The sequence below is a fragment of the Lissotriton vulgaris genome, chromosome 2_1, assembly GCF_964263255.1.
Source record: "Lissotriton vulgaris chromosome 2_1, aLisVul1.2, whole genome shotgun sequence".
In the NCBI taxonomy this organism is placed as follows: Eukaryota; Metazoa; Chordata; class Amphibia; order Caudata; family Salamandridae; genus Lissotriton; species Lissotriton vulgaris.
The window spans coordinates 1,179,585,098-1,179,597,724 of NC_141687.1; positions in this window are offsets into that span (position 1 = coordinate 1,179,585,098).

Below are 12,627 nucleotides of genomic sequence, written 5' to 3' on the forward strand. Positions count from 1 at the left end.
GCCAGTAGTACTGAAAAGAGATCTAGTTTTACAGAAAGGAAATCAGTCCTTATATACATTTTACAGAACCTGGATACATTAATCATTAACAACAACATCATGGTGTGAGCATTTTACAAATATGTCCACGTGTACATTTACCTTATACATGACGCACATGACCATGCTAATATTTAGCCAATCTCTTATGCTACTGCCTCCTGACCTAGAGCCTAAGTCTGTTATCTTGTTTTTGTCAAACATGCACTGTTTGAGGTAGTCAGCAGATGCTCGTGGTCTCTGCTTTCTATACACAATTTCCACACACGATATTTGTCCTAAGCAAACACTTTACCCTAGCTGGGGCAGAGCTGATTGACACATCCCAGTTCAGGGAGCCAGTTCTAGGAATTAACTCTCTGAACCGGCTTCTGTAAACAGGTGAAGGCCAATGAACCATTACACATGTTTGAATTACATCTTTCATTTGCAATCCATTTGGTTTTAGCTGAATTTCAGACAATTTAGTTTAACCATCTGTGCATCATGGAGCTGCCTTTCATTATGATTGGTGGGCTCATAATTTTTGTAAGCAGGTGAAACACAGAAATTAATGTAAAACTATGGTTCACTTTAAAGTATCCCTTCATCAAAGGGCTAATTAATTTTTCATCTTTCACAATAGACCCTTTGAACCTTAGTTTAAAATAATTTCATCTTGAAGCATATCAATATTCAATAATTATATTGTCTATCCTTATCATTGTCAGAAATGTCTATGTGCATCAATTCAGTAGTGATTGTTTGCATCATTAGTCTATCATTTTCCTTTGATCTCATCACTGGGTATTTTGTCAGCTGTCCTAATAGTTGACAGCACATTGGCAGGCAATTAATTAATAGACAACAGCCTATTATTAGTAGGAAAATTGTTATGAACGCCATTCCTATCTTCCAACCCCATGCGCTCAACCAACTCCAAAGTGAACCTCCTATATCCCATGTGCCGGAATCCTTATGTGCTTCTACATCTATATGATGCAGTCTTTTTATTGCTTCCCTGACAGTAACAGAGGAGTCAGGGACATAGGTGCAACAGGACGCCCCTATAATTGCACAGACTCCTCCCCTCTCTGCTAGCATCATGTCAAGAATCATTCTATTTTGTAACAAAACTAATCTCACAGCTTGAAGCTCTACTGTAATATTTTCAAGTATACGTGTTGTTTCATTTATTGTTGCTTCTTGTAGTCTGGACAATCTATGTGTATCCCTGGAATTTATAGCTGGACCAATCAATGGTATTACTCCTTTTAATATATCACCCGCTACTTCTGTTGCTGTATCTCTTTGATCCACACTTCTCCTGCCTCCCCGTGGTGCATGTCTTTGCATGTCCCTCCGTACTTCTTTTGTGTCTTTTATCCCTATAGCAGGTAGTACAAAACCTAGGTGACAACAACCGTTCCAATCTGTTGAAAGCCAAGTACAAGCCTTTCCTCCACAAATAAAATAAATTGAGTCACCTACGTAAAGTGGAATGCTATTATTTCCGGCCGTCATTTCAAATGTCATGTAACAATTTGTACTATTGCCCACCTGATAGGTCCCATTACCTTTAATACAAATACTCCCTATTGCTTTGTGTTTTCTTAATTTTAACTTGAAAAATTGTATATCCTTGTTTGCCTCTTTTGATGGGCCTACTATCCCAGTGCTTGTATTCGGGAGTTGGAAAGAGCGGAGTAAAGATGTCAGACAGGGGGAATGTTGCATTCTGTTCTATTACTTCTGTGCCGTTCCCCAGTGTCAGAATATCTGCCATATATTTGTTATATAATGTTCCTGCAGGCGGAGCCATAGTTGTCCCTGCACCAGAAGTACTTTTCTTTAAATTCTGCAAACCAGCTATTAGCTCTATTGTTACTATTGTTATGTAAATGGCGTTACAGGATGCTGCAAAAGGCAATGGAACTTGAACCAGGGGCAAACTTTGGTCTACAGAAGCTGGGAATTGCAAACATATCCATCAATTTGCTCTTGTTAACCTAATCAGAGCTTCGAACGTTCAGCGCCCAGTGCTGAACGTTCGAAGAACGAATGCTGGCTCGACGGCCAACGGTCGTGCGCAGCACTGGGGAGGTAGTGATCGTGACGACCGTTGGCCGTCGGCAGCAGTTAAGGGGTTAATATCTTATTGGTATGATGCAACAATGTCACAAAGGAATTGTGGTGCATATCTTCTCTGTGGGCTATTTGTTCAGGTAACAAAGTGTATGCAGGTATGGTAGCAGGGGGTGTTGGTGTTGGGACCAACTGTTCCATGGGATAGAACACGGCCAATAGATATACAGTTATTAATGCTAGCAATAACACAATAACAGACAGAATATCACCCCAGGTATGCACATTTTAGACTTGTAACTTTTTTTCTCCATTTGTATATTCCCTATCCATACCTATTTATTCCTATACTTTCTTTAATTAGATGTAGTGCTATTGATGACACTATGGGCCCCATTAGGATGGCGGGCGGGCTTTGCCCGCCCGCCATCCTGTCGGAAATCGGGACCGCCCGCCCTAAGGGCGGGGGTCCCGCACACACCATTAGGATGTGCCCCCCACAGTGGCGGGCACATCCTGTATTTTCAGCATTGTGGCGGGCGGTGCGCTCTGCACCGCCCGCCACAATGCAGAAAATGCACTTTCACATTTTCATTTGCAAAGCGGCAGGCACCGCGCGGTGCCTGCCGCTTTGCAAATGAGAATGAAGGGGGGTACCACAGGTACCCCCCATGTGCACCCCCCCACCTGTACTTCACTCTGGGGGCCCGCAGGGGGCCCCCAGAGTGAAGACCGCATGCCTTTCCGTGGCGGCAGCGCCGCCGCGGAAAGCCATCTAAAAATGCCCATGGTAATATTGCGGGCGGTGTCTAACAGACACCGCCTGCATGTTACTCGTTTTCCGCCCCGGCCGCTAGGCGACCGGGGCGGAAAACAGGCGGGCGGTATTTTGCACCGCCACCTTCCCCTCCGCCATCCTAATATGGCGGGGGGATTTGGGCTTGCAATGTCGGGCGGTTTGCCTCCGCCAGGCCGGCGGTGGCCACCGCCAGCCTGGCGGAGGCAAACCGCCCGTCATCCTAATGGGGCCCTATGTTGTGAATTATCACTGTGAATCTTTACTATAATATAAGCTAAATACACTAAAAGCATGAACACATATAAGGTGAGGCTGTAGTACACAATATATTGCGAACAGCTATTCGTTAATATTTCAGATGGCCTCTGAGAATTTCTTGGTACTTCCTGCCTCCCAAAGATATGCATGTAATTCTTGTAATGCGCGACCCTTTGATCATGTATATAAATTGTTAGTGCAGCCACACCTAATTTTACAGGAGTGTCCACTGTACATTACCCCAAAGGTAGCTTTCTAAAGCTGGCTGTCTTGATGACCTGGAAAAAGTTCTTTGCTAGTTGCTGCAGAAGCACGGGTGCTCGCAGTGACAGAAGGACTCGCAAATACCTCCTGGATCAGTTCATCTACTAATTGCTGCAGTGGCACAGGCACTTTGCAGTGGCATTAGGACTCGCAAATACCTCCTGGATCAGTTCATCTATTTAATGCTGCAATGGCACACTCTTTGCTACTCAGCTTTCTTTCTAGACTAATCATTCCCTGATGAATTGTTGTAGACTCTTTCTTGTTATGCAAACAGGCTATTACCCCTGGTGGTAGTGTGCAATATACCCTTGTTGAGTTTTTTCTCAGTCTGAAAGTACTCTATTCAAAGCTTCTTGTAATGCTATACTATTTAAATCTCGCATTAATTGATATTCTAGCTGATCAAATACTTCCTGAAGGTAAATGAGTGTGCCTTCGCTGTTTTCTTCACTGCTATTTTCATAGTAAAATATTGTTGTCAAAATATCTGTTAGGATAATATCTAGTAGTAGTACTTCATCTATTTCCTGTAGAAGATCAGTTACCGGAATTACTGACATTTCATCTCCTTCTTCTTTGTAGACCTCAAATTGTACCTTTTTTCCTCTTTGATCAGTTCTGATATTGGCAAGTGCTGCTGACCTGGGTCTTGGCTGGATGCAGTCTCAGGAGGTGCCCTCTTGATATGGCTGGCGTGGATCCAGGATTTGTTGTTGGTGCATTTTACTGCTGTCTTCGTGGCGAGCAGGACTTGCTGTGGACCCTTCCAGCGGGCTTGGAGACAGTTAGACCTCTGGAAACATTTTATGAATACCCAGTCACCGGGCTTGAACTTGTGCCCCTCGACCTGCAGTGGCTCTGGAAGGGTCCCCTTCACCTGCAGGTTGATAGAAGCAAGAGTACGTGTAAGTGACATGCAGTAATCATTCAACAATTCATTCGTCATCATTGGGAGAGCATATTTGTCTGGAACTCCCCAAGCTACCATTGGCAACCCAGTGACTATTTCATGTGCACTGAGTTTTGTCTTGGCATCTGGTGTGCTCCTCATGCTCATTAGGGCAATTGGTAAGGCATCCATCCAGGTCAATTTTGTGTCAGCACATACGTTCGCTATTTTGTTCTTTAATACGCCATTTTTCCTCTCTACTGCACCAGCAGCCTCTGGATGATAGGCACATTGCAGTTTCTGCTGTATTCCCAGAGCCTTGCATTTTAGTTTTATTATTTCATTACAGAAGCGGCTGCCATTGTCTGAAAATATTATTTTTGGGACCCCAAAACGTGGGATCAACTCTTTTATCAGGCACTTGGCTGTTGAGATGGCATCGTTATGTTTTACTGGATATGCCTCTATCCATTTTGAGTACATACACACTACCACCAGGATATACCTATTCTTATTTGTAGGTGGCATCTCCACATAGTCAATTTGCAGGGCTTCAAACGGCATTGTTGGTTTTTCAAAGTGGCCTTTAGGTACTGGAGCTGTCTTACCCACATTGTACTGTGCACATACCATACATGTTTGACATATCTCCTGTGCTGTTTTTCTTATGTTCTTGTTCACCCAGAATTTGTCCATACAATTTACAATGCCATCCCTGCATATGTGGGCCGGGCCATGCATGGCCAAACACATGGAGTAGACCATTCTGTCTGGCAACATGTGCTTCTCCTTGGTCTCATTCCTCCAGCATCCTTGAACAAATGACCCATTCTTTGACCAACTCATCTGTTCCTCTGCTGTTGCTCCTTGTTGCATTAGTCTCACACCTTCAGTTGTTAGGTCTAGTGACTTCACTTCTAGAGGTAATTCTTGGGCTGTTAGTACTAATGCTGAATGACTTTGTGCTGTCTGTTTTGCTGTTGTATCAGCAAATGCATTTCCCTGGCCTACTTTGTCTGTAACCTTTTTGTGAACACTGCATTTAACTATGGCCAATTTCTTTGGAAGTGCCAAGGAGTTAAGTAATTTGGTGATAAGCACTCTGTGCTGTATCTTTGTGCCTTGTGAGGTAATAAAACCTCTTTCCTTCCAGAGTCTTCCAAAGGAATGTGCCACATTAAACGCGTATTGACTGTCTGTGAATATGTTAACACACTTTCCTACAGATAACTCGCAAGCTTGTGTGAGTGCCACAAGTTCTGCTGCTTGTGCAGACAACTCAGGTATCTTACAGGACTCAACTACAGTTTTATTTGTTACAACTGCATAGGCTGCTGATGTATTGTCTTCCTCTGTTCTAAGGCAGGACCCATCCACCCACAATTCTCCTTCAGCATCTGCATAGGGTGTATCAGTCATATCTATTCTTGTCAGACGAGGTCTTCCTCAGGATCTGTCGAGTTGATATAAGGGCCCACCTCTCGATACCTCCAATTCTGATTGTAGTAAATACACAGAATATTGAAGTGATCAAGCGGGGGGAAAAGGGTGTTGGGAAGGGAACAGCAGGGAGGGAGATCTGAAAAGGAAAAGTTAATGCTGCAAGTCTTTTCTAGTATTTGCGAAAACTCTGCAACAACTTAAATAACTAAAATAATACGTAAAATTGAAAGGCTTTTGACTTTAAATTCAGCCTAAACTCCAAAAGTCATCAAATGTAACAATGTCTTGAATTGCGCATTGAAAACACATTAGCACCTCAGAGATACCAAAGACTAAATGACACTTTGGTAACCTCAAATATCACTTTACTTTACAAATATTCACTTTACATCAATAATCTTCAAACCCAAAAACTGCACATGAATTGTATTTCTTCCAGCAAAATAAATCCTTTTGCTGTACACTGCAAAATGAATTGCGCCAGTTAAGAATAGCGACCACAAAACCATTCAAAGAAGAACTCTAGAAGACTGAATCTAAACACTCAGTGAATTGTATCAAAGGAAACAAAGAATGTTTTATTTTACCCAAAGAAACATTCTAAAAGCACATTTGCAATGATTGCGCCAAATATTATCCTTTAAAATAACCCAAAAAGGTCCTACCTGTAGAGTACGACCTACTCTACACAATTGAAGGGCGTGGCTGCAGGAGACCAAAACCTCGAAGAAGTAACTTACTGGCTCCGACAAGTTCTCCACTGCAATCTTACCACAGGATTCGCCTTCACCAATGAACCTTCTGCTGGATACCACTTGCAGACTGGAAAAAGAATCAAAAGTGCATCCCACGCTCTGGTTCCAACTCAGAGCATCAGGAGGAAGCTGCCACACCTTCAAAATCCCAGGAATAGTGAGCAAAGGGGTTTGGGCGTGGTCGCGTACGTTTACGTGACTACGCCCGGTGTTTTAAGCGACCGCTTGCCATTTCTCACGCATCTCGCGGACGGGTTAAAGCCGCTTGCCAAACCTCATGCATCTCGCGTGAGGCTACCAAACCTCACGCATCTCGCGGACACGTTCAGGGTGCCAAATCTAACGCATTAGGCGGACAGGGGAGGATAAACACCATACAATGTGCATATTTCAATACAGAAAAAGTATATTACAACACGGAACATCATCTACATCATAGAGTTGCACACTGTAACCACCAACGCCCCTTAGACACCCCTAGATGTACCTTTCCACACAAAGGCCTAGGACATGGCACATGACGTGGGGCGGGCCCTAGACCGCAGACCACCCTAGTCCTGACAGTACTCCCCCCTCCCAAGAGCGGTCTAGGGCCCGGCTTTGTCGGATGGAGGAGGTGGAAGCTGTGTAACAAACGAGGGGCATGTATGTTCTCAGCTGCTTCCCAGGAATCATTCTCAGATCCATAACCTTTCCAGGAAACCAGATACCATAGCTTTGTGCCCCTGCGCTTAGAGTCCAGTATTTTTCGTACTTCATACTCCCAATTCCCATGAACTAAGATCGGTGCTGGTTTGGGTGTTATATTTTGTCTAGCTGGCTTTAGCAAAGATGTATGAAACACAGGATGAATTCGTAAGGTCTTGGGAAGTCGTAGTTTATATGTTACTGGATTGACCTGACGAATTACTGGATATGGACCAATGAACTTGGGGTGAAACATGTTTTTATGTTTGAAATGTAAGTTCTTTGTGGACAACCACACTTTGTCTCCTGATTCATATGTTGGTCCTGATCGATGATGTTTATCATATTGTCTCTTGTACTCTTCTTTACTTTGTAATAACCTCTTGTGAATTTTCTGGTGAATAGTCTGCATCATTTGTACTGTGTCTTGTACTGCTGGTGCATTACTCTCTTCCGTAGGCAGTGTTAAAGGGATAGTCTTTGGTACGTCTCCATAAAGAGCTTCGAAAGGAGATGACCCAGTGGATGAGTGAGGTGATGAATTATAAGCTATTTCTGCAATCCATAACAATTCTAACCAAGATCGTTTGGAATCTGTTACATAGCATCTCAAATATTGTTTTAATGATTGATTTAAACGCTCGGTTTGACCATCTGTTTGTGGATGATAACTGGTAGACATGTTTGAAGTGATCTGTAAACATTGACACCATTGCTGCCAAAATTTGGAAGAAAACTGTGAACCTCGATCTGATAATAACACTGACGGCAAACCATGTAATCGTACTACATTCTCCAGAAGGATCTGTGCAAATTGTCCTGCTGTAGGCAATCGTTTACAAGCAATGAAATGTGCATACTTAGTTAAACTGTCTACAACAACCAAGATAACTGAATGCTGAATGACTTGTGGGAGATTCGTAATAAAGTCTAAAGAAATATGTTCCCACGGTTTGGTTGGTGTAGGTAAAACTTGTAATAGTCCTTTCGGTTTACTGTGATCCGTTTTAAACCTTGCACAAGTCTCACAATTCTGAGCCATTTGAATTACATCTTTTTGAAGAGTTGGCCACCAGAATATTTTTTGTATCTTTTGTATAGTCTTTTTAGGACCAGGATGCCCTGCCATCGGATGAGAGTGTAACCAATTGAATAGAGTTTTTTGCAGTTCTTTGGTAGGGAGATAGACTTGTTTTCCATGGAAAGGTATTCCTTCTTTGATTGTTTGATTCTCCCCTTTCTTTTCCCATTTTTTTCATTGAGAAAGAGGAAAGTTCTCATAAATATTTTCTAGGAATTGGTCAGCAGACAACAAACAAAGTACTTTATCTGGATCTATAACCGCCTGTGGAGCTCCTTCAAATCTTTGCAAAGAGGAGTCTTTTCTGGAAAGAGCATCTGCTTTCTTATTATCTTGTCCTGGACGATAAGTTACAATAAAGTCATATTCTGCAAAAAACATCATCCATCTTAACTGCCTTGGTGTTAACATTCTGGCTGAACTCATAAATTGCAGATTTCTATGATCGGTGTATACTGTTACTGTGAATTTTGCTCCCATTATATAGTGTCTCCATTCTTTGAATGCTTCTAAGATCGCAAGCAATTTTTTTCTGCGATAACATAGTTTTGCTCTGCTGAGTTCAATTTCCGGGACATGTATGCAACTGGGTGCATTTGACCAGTTTTGGGATGTCTTTGAGAAAGAATGGCTGCTATAGCTACATCTGAGGCATCGGCTTCAATAATGAAAGGTTCATTTACATCTGGATGCATCAGAATTGGAGCTGCTGTAAATGCCTTCTTTAAATTCTGGAATGCATCATTAGCTTCTGGAGTCCATTCAAATTTCACTTTTTTCCGTAGTAATCGAGTGATAGGAGCTACCACCGCTGAAAAGTGATAAATAAAACGACGATAGAAATTCGCAAATCCCAGAAAGCATTGTACATCTCGAACAGATTTTGGAATGGGCCATTCAGCTACTACTTGAATCTTTCTATCAGTCATTTTCATGCCAGTTAGTGTGAGGAGCACTCCTAAGAACTCTACTTCAAATACATGAAAGTCACATTTAGTTAATTTACAATACAGGTTATGTGCTTACAGGGTTTTCAAAACTTTTTTATCATGACCTTCATGTTTTTCCACAGAGTCCGAATAGATTAAAATATCGTCTATATAAACGATTACAAACAGGTCCAAAAATTCTCTTAGAACATCATTGAGGAAAAACTGAAAGGCCGCTGGAGCGTTGCAAAGGCCAAATGGCATTACTAGATATTCAAATAAGCCATAATGAGTTTTAAAAGCAGTCTTCCACTCATCTCCTTGTCTTATTCGTACCAAATGATAGGCCACTCTAAGATCAAGTTTAGTGTAAATCACAGCTTTCTTGACTTGATCTAAAAGGACCGGAATCAGAGGCAAGGGATATTTGTTCTTAATCGTTATCTTGTTCAACGCCCTATAGTCAATTCAAGTTCTTAATTCCCCATTGGCTTTTGGGATGAAAAACAAAGGGGAGGCAGCTGGAGATTTAGAGGGGCGGATAAAACCATTTTCCAAATATTGATCTAAATAGTCTCTCAGATGCTGATTTTCTTTTTCCGATAAAGCATATATTCTACAATTTGGTACACGAGATCCTGGTATGAGGTCAATCTGGCAGTCATAACTACGGTGTGGTGGGAGTTTTGCAGCCTTTTCTTCACTAAATACCTCTTGATATTCTTTGTAGACTATGGGTAATATTGTCTCCTTTTCTTCCGCAGTTGCTATTTGACTCACTTGACTCACAGTTGGTTCCAAAATTTTTAAACAAGATGACTGACAAAAATCAGAAAGAAATACAAGTTCTCTTTTTTGCCAATCAATCAATGGATTATGTAAACAAAGCCAGGGTATTCCTAAAATAAATCCATATTGGGGAGCTTGTATTACATCAAATTGTACTTCTTATCTATGTCTTTGTTTCTTTGAATCTTCACAAACCATTATGACCCGGAAAGTTTGCATTGTGACTGGCCCTCCAGACAAAATTTTCCCATCCACTGCTTGCACTATTTCTGGTGTGTCTTTTTTTTCACAGATGATACTTAGTCCTTGAGCTGTTTCCAGATCGACAAAATTTCCGTGGCTCCTGAATCAATTAAAACTTCCATTTGCCAGATTTTCAAAGTTATTTGGATTTGAACTGCTAATCTAAAATGAGCTTTGTAGTTCGTTACACAAGAGTTTATGGAAGGGTAAGCGAAGGTACCCAAGAGATCCCCTTCTAAACATCTTGGGCAAGCTAGTTTTCCGACGTTTGATCGGTTCTTTCAATAACTGCTGCTGTATTGCTACTAGGAGATTTATTCTTGGGTTTCATCATGCAATCTTTCACAAAATGCCCTTTTCGACCACAGTAAAGACACTGACCATTTTTTTGTCTGTTATCTTTTTCTTCCTTTGATAAGGGTTGCCGAAGAGTTCCTATTTCTATTGGTTCTGAACTTGATTCGGTATGGGCAAATGGGGCTCGAGATTTTGGTTCATTCTTCCAACTCTGTTTTTCACTTTTTTTTTTATCTGATCTTCTATCAGAGAGTCGATGATCAAGACATAGGGTTAGATTTATTAAATCTGAACAAGCTGTTGGTTGTGGGTCAATTTGTCAACTCGTCTTTTAGACCTTGATAAAAGAGAGCAGCTCTTTTTTCTTCTGGCCAAGAGGTTTCGGCAACCAGTCTATTAAAATGAGACAAATATGTAATAAGGTCTCTGCTTCCTTGTCTTAACTGTAATAGTTCTCGATCAGCAGATAGAGTGACAGCTCGCCTATCAAACACCTTTTCAAATTCCTCAACAAAGCGCCTCCAATTAAATAATAAAGCGCTATCTTGCCTTACTAAAGGAACCGCCCAATTAGCAGCATCTCCAGATAGATGTAAATGTAAATGTATGAAACTTATATAGCGCAGGACTTACCCTGGGGCATCTCCGCACTTGCTTAGGGAACCCGTCCTGGTATTCCCCTGTGAGATAACCCTGGAAGGGTATCCACAAGGTGAAAGCCAGGCATCCCGCCGCGAAGAGCCGATGTGGAGATTAAGCAAGCTATTGCCCAGAGTCGCAGAGTGTGAACCCGTGAGTCGAGAAGGCACCGGAGCGAGAATTATCGAGTCCGTGGAATTATTGAGCCCAAGCCCCGCCGAGGCGGGGAATTGAACCCTGGTCCAGGGCCGAACTCAAGCTCCAGGTCTGCCGCCTCTAACCCCTGAGCCACACTTAGGAAATTAGAAACGCAATCCTAGATTGAGGGGTAGGAAAGGCGGCTGGTCTACAGGAATAATGTAACTCTATTTGTATTAGAAATGTTTGCACTTTCGAAGGATCCCCCGAGAACCGTTCAGGAGAAGCTAAAGGAATTTGCAGTGGAACAGTGACTGAAATGTTAGTAGTAGCTCTAGAACCAGTATCCTGAACCTAATCAGGAAGTGGAGTACTCAGAAGTTGTATATTTTCCACTTTTTCGGCCAATAACGTGGTTGCATTCATGGTTTCATTTAAATCAGCCTGCATCTTTATAATGACTGCCATCAAATCATCGATGGTGGCCATTATGGCAACTCCGACAGATCGGGAGGAAAAGAATTCGTGGGCTCACTATTCTGTCAGACGAGGTCTTCCTCAGGATCTGTCGAGTTGATATAAGGGCCCACCTCTCGATACCTCCAATTCTGATTGTAGTAAATACACAGAATATTGAAGTGATCAAGCGGGGGGAAAAGGGTGTTGGGAAGGGAACAGCAGGGAGGGAGATCTGAAAAGGAAAAGTTAATGCTGCAAGTCTTTTCTAGTATTTGCGAAAACTCTGCAACAACTTAAATACCTAAAATAATACTTAAAATTGAAAGGCATTTGACTTTAAATTCAGCCTAAACTCCAAAAGTCATCAAATTTAACAATGTCTTGAATTGCGCATTGAAAACACATTAGCACCTCAGAGATACCAAAGACTAAATGACACTTTCCTTGTAAATAACCTCTTTATAATGATAGCCACGAATATATCTTTGCCTTATAAATATCTGCTTTACATTGGTAACCTCAAATATCACTTTACCTTACAAATATTCACTTTACATCAATAATCTTCAAACCCAAAAACTGCACATGAATTGTATTTCTTCCAGCAAAATAAATCCTTTTGCTATACACTGCAAAATGAATTGCGCCAGTTAAGAATAGCGACCACAAAACCATTCAAAGAAGAACTCTAGAAGACTGAATCTAAACACTCAGTGAATTGTATCAAAGGAAACAAAGAATGTTTTATTTTACCCAAAGAAACATTCTAAAAGCACATTTGCAATGATTGCGCCAAATATTATCCATTAAAATAACCCAAAAAGGTCCTACCTGTAGAGTACGACCTACTC